The sequence below is a fragment of the Erythrolamprus reginae genome, chromosome 8 (assembly GCF_031021105.1).
Source record: "Erythrolamprus reginae isolate rEryReg1 chromosome 8, rEryReg1.hap1, whole genome shotgun sequence".
Classification (NCBI taxonomy): domain Eukaryota; kingdom Metazoa; phylum Chordata; class Lepidosauria; order Squamata; family Dipsadidae; genus Erythrolamprus; species Erythrolamprus reginae.
The window spans coordinates 40,149,874-40,162,727 of record NC_091957.1 but is presented as its reverse complement, the minus strand read 5'-3'; the positions used below and the strand labels follow the sequence as shown (position 1 = coordinate 40,162,727).

The following is a 12,854-nucleotide window of genomic DNA, read 5'->3' as shown; positions in this document are numbered from 1 at the left end:
ACGCAAGTTGCCTTCAAAAATTGTGGGAATTTCGTCATTTGAAGCTTGCAAGAAGAGACTGGGCTGCACTCTGTTAGAAACGGTGTAGGGAGTCTCCTGCCTGGGCAGGGAGGTCAGAATAGATGACCTAACAACGCCCCCTTCCGACTCCTATAAATCTGTTAAGGAGGCAAATTAAGAGAGCTTTGAGTAAATTCAGTACCGTCCGAAGTCCTTAAGAGTCCAGCGATATAAAAATTACTTTATAATTATGACCGGTGTAGTTCATCGTTATGAATAATAGTGCTAAAATGGCCACATTCCACTTTCTAACACACACACAAAAATACTATTGTTTCACTTTAGCGTTAGAATCAGTCTAATTTGTAGGTCTATGGTCACCTAGTTGTAGCCAGGATGAGGCGGTCGCAAAAACCTCTACTTCCGGTTTCCGGTTAAGACGAAACTATAGACTACGAGGGGCAGAGCGCCCCCTGGAGAATGGCTCTTGAATCCCATGGGCGGACCCAAAGATAGAAATGCAGCATGAAAATGCATTACTGTGAGTGAGTGAATGAAATGTCTTCTATTCCTTCTTCTTTTCCCGGTAGGGGATTCTCTCGTAGGACTCATTGGAAGAAATCGACATTCTATTCATCAATGATTGATCATCAAAATGTTCCTTTTCTACAACTCACGCCAACCTAGCAAGAATGTAAAACCTGTTTTTCCCCCCTAGGTAATGTTTTATAATATATAATGTATACACCCATTCACTTTCAGTAAAATACAGATTTGGGAATCTGTAATTAGAAGATAGCAATTACAACACCCCCAAGCTCAGAAAATTGGATTTTCTCTGCAACGTTTTCTCTGCAAAAGGCTGTTGAATTTTTCCATTTAATTTCCGCAGGGATGATAATAATGTCAGTTCCTGAGAATCTTCAGAAAGAGATTTTCATTTTCCCACCCGTTTCTACTACCCCATTTATTTGCCAGTCTCTAAAACCTGCATAGGCAAGATGATAAGCATGGTGGGATCAGGAGAGGGTCTCCTTTGAGTAATTGTTTTCTGTAAGGAGGCTCTTTGATTAATGTTTCTGTTTCTTTGAAGTTAAGAAGCAAGAATGTGGATTCAGATAAGAACCAGCTCAGACTGGTCAGAGACAAGAGTTGCCCAAAGAGGTGAACTTTAATAACCTCAAAACTCATTGTAATGTGAGAAACACATCTCTTGAATATACAATTACAATTAGGTATGGACAAGATAATGCTAACAATATTATAGGATTCTATGAACTCTTACATGGTTATTTGTTGTTGTTCAGTTACTAGGAGTCAGTGACTCCATGGACCATAGCTGGCTAGAACCCCCCCTCCCATCCTCCATATATGTTACATGGTACATATATAGTTACTGTTGTGGTTCAGCCTGAGTCAGAGCAAAGACCAGCTGCGTCTGCTGGCTCCATGCCCGGGGGAGGCTGAGAGCGAAGAGGAGAGTTCTTGGCAGCCAGACGGGAGATTACAGTCAGGAATGTGACGAGGAAGAAAGGCCTGGGAGCCCTGGGGAAGGGCTCTCGCAAGCAAGTAGCTTGGATTCTTTGGAGTCATTGGATGACGATGCACAAGCTCTCATTAGTGTGCGACAGAGATGCATAGCTCAAAGGAGGCAGCAACTGAAGAGATATTATCAGCGTTGAATGAGGAACACCAGGGGGTTGGGTGTGGTCCTCATTAGCAGGGAAGGGTTTATAAGGCAGGCAAACTCTTTTGGCAGCATGGAGTGTTATCACAGTGGAGTTGTAGTTATCTGCCTTTTCTCTTAGCGTTTTGTTCCTGGCTCATGGCCCAGCAGTCTTGAAGACCCGTGGGAGGTTTGTGCCTGTTAGCAACAGCCTCGTTTGTCATCAAGGTTCCTGTGTTTTTGTATGAACAATTGCCTTCGTGTATCTATTTGTAGTTCCAGTGTTTTCCTGACTTGTAAGGACATTTTCTGTTGGCTTCTTTTCTCTTTACCATTATAAAACTGTGTTTGGATTCAACCAGTGTGTCTGGCTTATCTTTTTGGATTGGTCATAGCTTCCGGAGTGACTCAGACAGAACAGTTACTGAACATGCTCACTAAATTCTCGGTAACTCAAATGATGTTGGCCAATTGAAGAATACATTTCAAACTCAACATATATGAACTGTATATAAAGTGATTTCTTTCCTTTTAATAGCCCTTCATCCTTTACATCTCTGTATGTGGGGTATCTTTTTACTTATGTTCAAATAAAGAGATACTAGGTGCTGAATACCAGTGCTTTGCTATGAAACGTATGTGATCGGGCTTGATAAATTGACAGTTAAAGCTTGAAAATTAACGAGTACTGTACTTACTCATGCTTGATACATTGACACCTAAAGCTTGAAAATTTATGTAGAACGTTGTAACTCCTTTACATCAGTGTATGCTAATTAATATAATGCTGTGTAAAAAATACAAATGATCTGATGGTCATTTCGAAAAATCTTTTTGTAGTGAGCACCTAGGAGCCAAGAGGAAAATACATGCCAAGTTTTATAGGCTACAAAATTCTATTTTATGATGCAAGAGAGCACTTGCTTTGATTTATTGTTATTTCTGATAAAGGGACATAATAATAGTAGAATAGGTAGAATTACTGGGACATTTATTTATTTATTTTTATTTATTTATTTATTCGATTTTTTTTATGCCGCCCTTCTCCTTAGACTCAGGGCGGCTTACAACATGTTAGCAATAGCACTTTTTTAAAAAACAGAGCCAGCCTATTGCCCCCACAATCCGGATCCTCATTTTACCCACCTCGGAAGGATGGAAGGCTGAGTCAACCTTGAGCCGGTGATGAGATTTGAACCGCTGACCTTCAGATCTACAAGTCAGCTTCAGTGGCCTGCAGTATAGCACTCTACCTGCTGCACCACCCCGGGTCAATAATAACTTGCTAATTTCGCTTCTGCAAGAATTGCTTTGCTCCTGTAAAAATTAGAATTGCCTCTTCCATTTGCTCCTACCAGTGATCTAACCCGTTAGCTTGTTTTTGTGTACAACTCAGTGCCTGGAGTGGGTTATGTCATGGTTTGGCAGGGTTACATCAGGCAAATACCTGTGTTGCTAAGTACCCAGCCCCTCTGTTGCTAAGCACTAGCCCCCAACCCCCTTTGTTCCTTGCTACATGGCCAATGCAGGGCTTTAAGGAAGGCATGTGCCAAGGAGCCAGGATTGGATACTAAGCTGCTGAAGGTATAAAAGGACATACCTTCTGTTGTGGTTGGCTCTGGCCCAGCTCCTGCCCCAGGGAATGGGGAGGTGGATGCAGGGGAAAATTCAACATGTCACAGGCCTGTATTATTGCTGACAGAATCAGATCAGAGTTTAGTTTCCTCGGACGAAGAAGAAGGTGGGAGTGACTTTGCAGAGGAGGGCTTGGCACACAGCCAAGGCAGTCATTCTTCCTTATCTTCTATAGCTTCAGATGATGACATTTTGGACCCACGCAAACGCAGAATTATGCGTAGAAGAGACCAAGTAAGAACATATTACAGGAAATAAGGGAGGCCACCTGTGTTTGGGTGGGGCTCCAGTAATTAGGGCTGCTGCTATCAATAGCAGCATGTGGGTTTGGCCATTGTGGAAGAATATCTGTTGCAGTTTTGTCAGGAATCTTGTGTGCTGGACTTTGTTGCTTTTTCACGCCTTTGAAACCAAAGCAGAGCAGCGTGTGTGTGTGTGTGTGTCTCCCTTCGTTGGAAGAAGAAGGGATGTTTCTCTACAGCTGCTGGCTAAGTACTTAATGACTGCTTAAGTTTCTCTACAGCTGCTGGCTAAGTACTTAATGACTGCTTAAGGGAAATTGTACAGACTATCTGGTTGTTTTGGGAAGAGTGTTCTTTGCAATACAAAAAGAGTGCTTAGTTTATTTTGACTTTTGTGATAAAGAACATTGTTTTGAATTTTCAAACGTGTGTGTGTCTGAAATTTGTATCCTTGAATTTTCGGGAGGCTCCTATCAGAGAGTCCGACAGAACACCTTCCCCAAGGTGTGGCCTTTTATTGCATGCTCTTTGTATGTTGCGGAATGGTCTGTCCAGTTCTTTGCACAAATAAAGTTGATATTTTTCCCAAGCCTCCTCTTGGGTTTCTCTTTGACATTCTGGTGACTCAAGTACATTTTGAGACCTTACAATGATGTAACTCAAAACTTTGATAACCAGAAATCCTGGCTTCATGCCTCTGAGTAGATGCACTCTGAATTCCCACTTACATTATGTTTAAGATAGTGTACTTTTCCCTATCTAAAAATCAATCCCTGTCGAATAATACTCGTTTAGTTATGAACCAGGTTGTAGATGCTTGGAAAGACTAAGCAAGGTTGGGTCTGAATCTCTGGAGCACTCAATACTTTTCCATGTTTCGGTTCCAACACATATGTGTGTGCTGGCCAGCTGATTTTCGCCCTTGAAAAAGGCTTTTTTCGTTCTCCAGACGCTTCAGGAAGCTTTCCTGAAGCCCTGAAGGCAAAAAAAATTCCCCCAGTGGACAAACCAGAGGTTTGGAAAAATGTACTTCTGGCTTGGCCATTTGGGCATTTTTTTCACCAATAGCAATGGTGGGTTTATATCGGTGTGGTCTGGAGTGCCACATTGGTAAGAGCCCACTGATGCAATTTTTGGCATTTTTTTCCTGTCGTCTCCTGTCGTCAATCTTCTACCGTGTTTCCCTGAAAATAAGACACTGTCTTATATTAATTTTAGCTCCAAAAGTTGTGCTACATCTTATTTTCGGGGGGGGGGAGGGGGGTGCCTTATATTTCTCAAATAAGACAAATTCACAGGCATAAAAGCTGACACCCCCAAAGAAAGTGTACCGTATGGTACACCGATTACAGTACGGTACCTGTCAGTATGGCACCCACACACACAAACGATGGCACTTATATGGTACAACAGTATACTCATGCTATTGCAGCTTCCGGCCACCAGAGGAACTACAGTCTATGCACTGTAGTGGAAACTGTAATGGCGGTGAGACAGCAGCAGACTGTGTCTGCTGTACTGGATGGTACAAAGCGATGGAAGGGGCCAGCAGGGGACGCCACATTATTACGGTACCGCTATGAACAGCTTTGAATGGTACCGTATGTTTTTCCACCGTACCGTATGTAAACTTGACTACGCCTTATTTTCAGGCGGTGCCTTATATTAGCAAATTCTGCAAAACCTCTGACATGCCTTACTTTCGGGGTGCGTCTTATTTTCGGGGAACAGGATATGTTTCTATTGTGGAAAAATGTGAGGGGGACTGTATGAAGTTGCTAGCATGTAGCCATAACAAATTATTTCTAGAAAGCCAAGTTCACTTCTGCATCAGCACAGAAAGAGATGGGTAGATTCTGCCATCATGGCAATTGAAGATTGGACAATGTGATGGACTTGTGGGTGTGGGGGCAAGGTCTTGAACTTTCAACTGAGTGTTGAAACTTGGGAAGATTCAGATTCGGGTTTCACCCAGATGGACTAACATGACTCTATTATTAAATTGGAATTTTGAGGAATATCTTGCCTTGGACTTTGATTTAATTTTGGATGCTATTTGGAAACCCTGCCCCTCCCCCCCTCTCACACACACACTCACATGTGTATATGTATATATGAAATGTCAACCATTTCCCTATCATAAGGAGGAAATTTCTGATTATGACATTGCAAACTATCAACCAACGGAACAGACGTTGCCTTCGGAAGTCGTGGGTGCCGAATCACTGGAGACTTTGAAGAAGAGACCCATCTGCCCTCTGTTAGAAATGGTGTAGGGTCTCCTGCCTGGGTGGGTTGGACTAGATGACCTTCCAACGCCATTAATCTATACCCAGCTTTACATCTCCACCCCATGTCCAGTCAATGAAGCAGTGGAAGTGATGTGCCGGTGTCTGGAGGGTGTTGGGGTCTGGATGGGTGTCAACAGACTCAAACTCAACCCTGATAAGATGGAGTGGCTGTGGGTTTTGCCTCCCACGGACAATTCCATCTGTCCGTCCATAACCCTGGGGGAGGAGTTACTGACCTCCCCTGGAGAGGGTCTGCAACTTGGGCGTCCTCCTCGATCCCCAGCTCACATTAGAGAAACATCTTTCAGTTGTGGCAAAGGGGGCATTTGCCCAGGTTCGCCTGGTGCACCAGTTGCGGCCCTATCTGGATCGGGAGTCACTGCTCACAGTCACTCATGCCCTCATCATCTCGAGGCTCGACTACTGTAATGCTCTTTACATGGGGCTACCTTTGAAGAGTGTTTGGAAACTTCAGATCGTGCAGAATGCAGCTGCGGGAGCAATCATGGGCTTTCCTACGTATGCCCATGTTATTCCAACACTCCGCAGTCTGCATTGGTTACCAACCAGTTTCCGGTCACAATTCAAAGTGTTGGTTATGACCTATAAAGCCCTTCATGACACCGGAGCAGGAAATCTGCGAGACCGCCTTCTGCCGCATGAATCCCAGCGGCCGGTTAGGTCCCACAGAGTTGGCTTTCTCCAGGTCCTGTCGACTAAACAATGTTGGCTAGCGGGACCCAGGGGAAGAGCCTTCTCTGTGGTGGCTCTGACCCTCTGGAACCAGCTCTCCCCAGAGAATAGGATTGCCCCCACCCTCCTTATCTTTCGTAAACTCCTTAAAACCCACCTCTGCCGTCAGGCATGGGGGAACTGAGACATCTCCCCCTTGCCCATGTAGTTTTTGTGTATGATATGATTGTGTGTATGTTTTTATATATTGGGGTTTTTAGACTTTTTAATGTAAAACTGTTATTTTTAGATTTTAAATATTAGATTTGTTACCATGTATTGTTTTTTATCACTGTTGTGAGCCCCCCCAGTCTACGGAGAGGGGCGGCATACAAATGTAATAAATAAAATAAATAAATAAATAAATAAATAAATAATCTATTTATGTTTCAAAATGTCCAAAATTCTGCCTATTTAGCAACTGGGAGTTGAATCGGGCTCACAGGAATATTTATTATTTAATACTGGATTTTTTAATTCAATCAATTTTTACATTGAAGTATCTTTACTATGGAAACAAACTATAAAAAAGAAATGCAACTCTTATGTTCCAGGTTTTCTTCCTTGTAAATAGAAATTCCTTTTATCTTGGAATGTTCCAAATAAATCATAAATTGTAAATGGTTTTCCTTTTTTTGGTATTTTAAATTGTCTGGCATACTGAGGCACGAACCTAAAATTACATTTCACCATCATTAAGGCACAAGGAACTATAGAAGAAATGAATATACAAAGTTGTGAACACTGATTCCACAAATTGGCATGTGTGTGCACCCCACCAAACACAACATCACTGTCGTTCGCATTGTGTTATTTTCCACTCTTCCCCAAACAGAAAAAAAAAACTAAGGCTGACTAATTGTTTCCAACTTTATTTTTAAAAAATGAAATATTCAAAGTACTTTGTCTTTCAAATGTCAACACATCATATATTAACTTTAACTATTTACAGCAAGTTGTTGTAACGGTCTGGTAGAAAATACATGCTTCTGGAATGAAACCCAGAGCAAAGGGCGACAACCAATTTCAACGCAGTCATTTCACCAAAACCTGTACAGTATCTAGCCAGTGTGAAGGCAGGAATATAAAACCAAAGTCTATTGTGTCTTAGCAACAAGGCTCAGGCCATTATACTACAATTTTGAGTAAAATTAGAACTGCCATTGTTTAATAGGCGTGGAAACCCTTGGCATACATTGTAAACATCATTACTTTTTTTTTTTCTGAGCAACCGAAGAAATTGCTTTCCAAAAAAGGAGCAAGGTGTGTTTGGCTTCTCTGACTTTACCAACACTTTGTCAATTAAAATCCCGATCATGGAGGTTTGTTCTGTGTGTGAAATGACGTTTAAAATATTACAGTTTGACAGCTAATAACATTGATCAAGAGGCTAACGTTCACCACAAAAAATCTAAGAGAAAGATTGGTAAACACATTTGCTTGGGCCAATAACACAAAATGTTGGGGGGGAAAATCCCCTTATAGTTAAGGTCCACAGAAACCAACATGAATTCTGAAAGCAGTGATAGAAGTGCAGAATATTGAACGCTTGATACCTAAACCAATATTATGGACCTTGTGGGCAAAAGAAGAAAGGGACGGCAGAGAATCAGGTGGCTGGCTGGAGTTACTGAAGAGTTGGTGTAAACTTAAATGGACTCCAGAGGATGGTAGAGGACAGGAAGGTCTGAAGGAACGTTGTCTATGACAGTGTTTCCCAACCTTGGCAACTTGAAGGTATCTGGACTTCAATTCCCAGAATTCCCCAGCCAGCATTCGCTGGCTGGGGAATTCTGGGAGTTGAAGTCCAGATACCTTCAAGTTGCCAAGGTTGGGAAACACTGGTCTATGAGGTCGCAGTGCATCGGACATGACTTTGCAACTAACAACAACAACCAATATATGGTAAAATACAGTCCAACTTTTATATTTTTCTCTAGTGTAAGATACCAATGTGCCTGCCATTAGAAACTTATCTGTGGGATTTCTATTCTGTGTTGGTTGGTTTTGCCCCTTTTTTCAAAGATCTAGATAGCTTTGTGAACTCCTCTTCCCCTATATAAATCCATATAGGCCAAATGAGAGACAAAAGAGTGATTAAATTTCTACCTCAACCCAAGCCATGATTTCACAACGATACATGGAATAAACCACAAGGATGGTAATGGCAGGTAAACATTCCACTCGTTTGAAAACAATTTCTTCCTCTTTTCAAATGGCTGGAAATGGTTAAAACAAAATTTTAAAAAGGCATTTTAAAGCACATAACGACTAACAGCACGTTATTTTAAATAGAACATAAAGTAGTCTGACAAAAATAGCAGAGATGGCAAAATTGATTAGAGAAAGGACAATGACCCCTTTTATTAATGATTGGAAACCACTTAGTTTTCCTCCCAAACAAGAAGAAAAAAGCAACACATAGATTTGATGATGGGAAAGGCTATGGAAAAAAGGAAATTATGTGGTAACTAAAGAGAGGAGGAAGGGTAAAATAAAATGTACTTGTAGCTACTATTACGAATGGAAGCTACTTCCCTATTACTGTTCTTTCTCTCTTTGCATGTTTTCATTCATTGTTTTCCCTTATAATATCATCCTTTTTTACCTGCATTTCTTTAAGACATGTAATTTTGAATTAACTTATTAGATCCGTAACATAAGACAGCCTCAATTATGAAGAAACAAATGTATAATTTAACAAAGGTGTTCTTGATTTACTTTGCACAAATCCCACTCTCAAATGCATTCCAAAAGGCTCCATTAATCGTGGATGCCCTCTTATTTATACTGGCATAATGACTGCATCTGTGTTTCAGGGAAATTCATTTTCATTAATTGGAATCATTTTGTTAATTGTCCCAGCTGTGGCATCCCCCTTACCCTGCAGATTGGATACAGACTGAAGTCAATACCTGTGTTTTTTTGGATATCTTCTCTTAATCGCTTTCTAAAATGTTTGAAAGAAGTGGATTCTATAGCATCTGCTCAGCATCTGGAACTGCTCAGCATCCAAGTGCCTCCTGTTCAGAATCTGTTCAGCTTGGCAGGTATGTTTGTAATCCAGATACTACTGGAATGCTTCCAATAAAAATAATCAGAAATCCAAGACACCCCACATGAAAAAAACACACACATTTATTTGTAGGGAAGGAAACCTCTGGAATTCTAGCTTAAATGCAGGCAAATATCTACGAACAAGCTGCCTAGATAAGACAGTCTCTCTTTAGAGTTAACTTTTTGGCAAATAAGAATAGAACAAACTACAGTGTTCCCTCGATTTTCGTGGGTTTGAACTTCGCGAAAAGTCTATACCACGGTTTTTCAAAAATATTAATTAAAAAATATTTCATGTCCCCCCCCCCATATCACGGTTTTTCCCGCCCGATGATGTCATATGTCATCGCCAAACTTTCATCCGCCTTTAATAAATATTTTTTTAAATAAACTTTAGTAAATAAACATGGTGAGTAAATAATCTAAATGGTTGCTAAGGGAATGGGAAATGGTAATTTAGGGGTTTGAAGTGTTAAGGGAAGGCTTGTGATACTGTTCATAGCCAAAAATAGTGTATTTATTTCCGCATCTCTACTTTGCGGAAATTCGACTTTTGCGGGCAGTCTCGGAATGCATCCTCTGCGAAAATCGAGGGAACACTGTATTTTGAAAGCTGCTGGGTGTGTTTCTCTTTAGAGCAGTTTAGAGCTTGGCTGGAATGGCCAAGGTTTTAGCAGTGCTATAGCTACAATTTTTCATCAGCAGAAAAAAAGGAACAATGGTTTGTGGTCCCTTGTAATTTTAGAATCCACAGTACAGAACAGCACAGCACCAATATGTTGGAGTGATTATTGAGTCAAACTTTTCCAAAACAGGATCATTTCAAATATATTGGATTTCAACCTCCATCACTTCCAGAGTAACCAAAAGCTGACTTTGCACTGCCCAATACAAGGTGTAAAAGAGATACAAGTTACTATGTGTTCTAAACAAGCAGTTTTAAGTTGAAAACCGTTCAGATATTCTGCACAACTATCCATCACTTCCATACCCAGGGCTACCCTATAGCGGGTGCTTGAAAGGTGAGGTCCCTGGCTTGTAAATTATAACATATATTTCATCTTTTTTCCTGAATTTCAGAAGCAGACAGGATTTTTAAAAAAGCATTTTTCTTACACTACCAGAATCTATTCAACATTTTTTTCTAGTCCATATTTTATAACACAATATATACCACCTGGGTAATTCTATTTATTCATTGGTAAATCCCAACAGAGGCAGGGGGAATTAATGTAATCCATTTCACTTCATGGACTTTTGGCATAAAAATGAAGACTACGACATTCAAGGCAGCATTAAAAAACCCTCCACGTTCATTAATATAAAGTGCATTTCCTGCATATAATATAATAATATAACTGTAAAGAACTCAAGGCACAAGCTAACAAAATATGTATTACATACTAGAAATGCACAGGTTCAAGCTAATCACTATTTAATTCAAAACATTTCTTAATTCTGGTTATTTTAAAGCTTTGGGGGAGAAAATCCCTTGACGCCCGAGTTTCAAATAGTAGACTTGCTTAAAAACTGTAAGCAAAGTGGCTAGTATTGATATCTGAAATCACTGTTAAATAGCATCCTCACCAATAAACATTCTACATAAATGAAGCCCAGAAATGATTTTCTGTGAATTCAGAAGGGCACTGTTTGCAGATCTGACCAGTGGTGGGATTCAAATAATTTAACAACCGGTTCCCTGCCCAAATGACCAGCTGGGTAGGTGTGGCTCAGTGGTCACGTGACTGGGTAGGCATGGCCAACTCAATGTTGCTCATGTCAATGAGTGTTTTGCCTTAGCTGTTAGAATGTAATAAGGGTTAACCACAGAGGCAGGTTCTGTAAGCAGGACTATAAAGATTAGGTCAGAAACAACACCAGAATGTTTCCTTCCTGCCTTCCTTACAGGATTAGCTCTGTAAGTGGAAAAAAACAAAATAAAATTTCTTCCAACAACTGGTTCTCCAAACTGCTTAGAAAGTTAACACCTGGTTCTCCTGAATAGGTGGGGGCTGGCTGAATCCCACCACCGGACGATGCTTTTGCAAATGACCACTGATCAGAAGAATAGAGTTGAATACAGTCTACATGTTTTCAATTCCTCTGCTCAGGGTTAGCCTACAAGAGAATCCAAATGTTGAGAATTCACAGTGCCTCTACTGCGAATTCTCAACATTTTTCTTTGTGGTTGCATCTCTTAACAGTCAGAAGCCAATAAAATGCAATTCTCTCAGTCAATCTGAGATAATCTTGATAAGTTTAGAACTGTTGATATTAGTCAAAGTCATTGGTAGGAATCTATGTTCCGTATAGCCAAATAAGCCATCTTCTTTTGAAAGAACGCTGAACATTAAATTTTTAGCCAATTTTTAATGAGCAAGCGTTATGCTTTCTGAATATGAACAATTTATTCAACGTCCTCTTCTGTTTTGGCTATTAAAGATTTAGCTATATATTAGATTTAGATATATATATAAGATTTAGCTATATATTATTATATATATAATAATTTAGAACCATTTCATCTGGCAAACTAACATGTTGATAGTATCTGGGCTCACACAACACACCATGTCATAGTGTATTTTCCATAGTCTATTGAACAAGCCATAATACTGGTTCATACATAAATCATGATTCGAAGCTCACAGTGGTTGGAGCCATACAGTGCATCCTGCTAAGCCAAAATGCCCAGGCCTTGACATGCCATGATCGTAGCTTGCAACTCATTTAAAAATCATAGTTGACTAACATTAAAATGATTCCCTTCTTTTTCTCTCTACCAAATCCTAATGTTTCCTGCTGTTTGACATTCATTGTTGTCTTTATCATTGTTTACAGATTAAAAGAACACCAGCCCAAATACTTGGCTGAGTCAGTCACAGAAGGTAGAAACATCTACATCAAAAGACCACAAAGAGGTCAATATTGACTCTCAAGGGTTGACGAGACTATCCAAGGTTTTGATAAATGTTTGGGGGTTAAAAGAGAGTCAGAATGTGTCTGGGAGTCAATATCTGGTCAATAAATGATGGAAGATTTATTGGGATCAATTAATCTTTGAGGGTATCTATAGAGCTCCATGACAGTTCCTAGTTTTGAAGGTGAGGTGCCTAGCAAGACAATGTTATTCAGAATTGGATGGTTATGGTTCATCACATATGTTTAGCCCGAACTTGGTGCTTTATCTACCCATTGGATCCTTCCCAAAGATTTGGGATAGACAGATGA

General features: G+C 40.3%; 1 long non-coding RNA gene across 1 annotated transcript; it reads left to right on the top strand.

Moving 5' to 3' along the window:
* The first annotated feature begins 453 nt into the window (after positions 1-453).
* On the top strand, positions 454-12,656 carry LOC139170791 (uncharacterized). Its single transcript, XR_011559665.1, has 3 exons — positions 454-541; positions 9,432-9,616; positions 12,465-12,656. It is a non-coding gene; the product is annotated as an uncharacterized lncRNA (long non-coding RNA).
* The last annotated feature ends 198 nt before the right edge of the window (positions 12,657-12,854 follow it).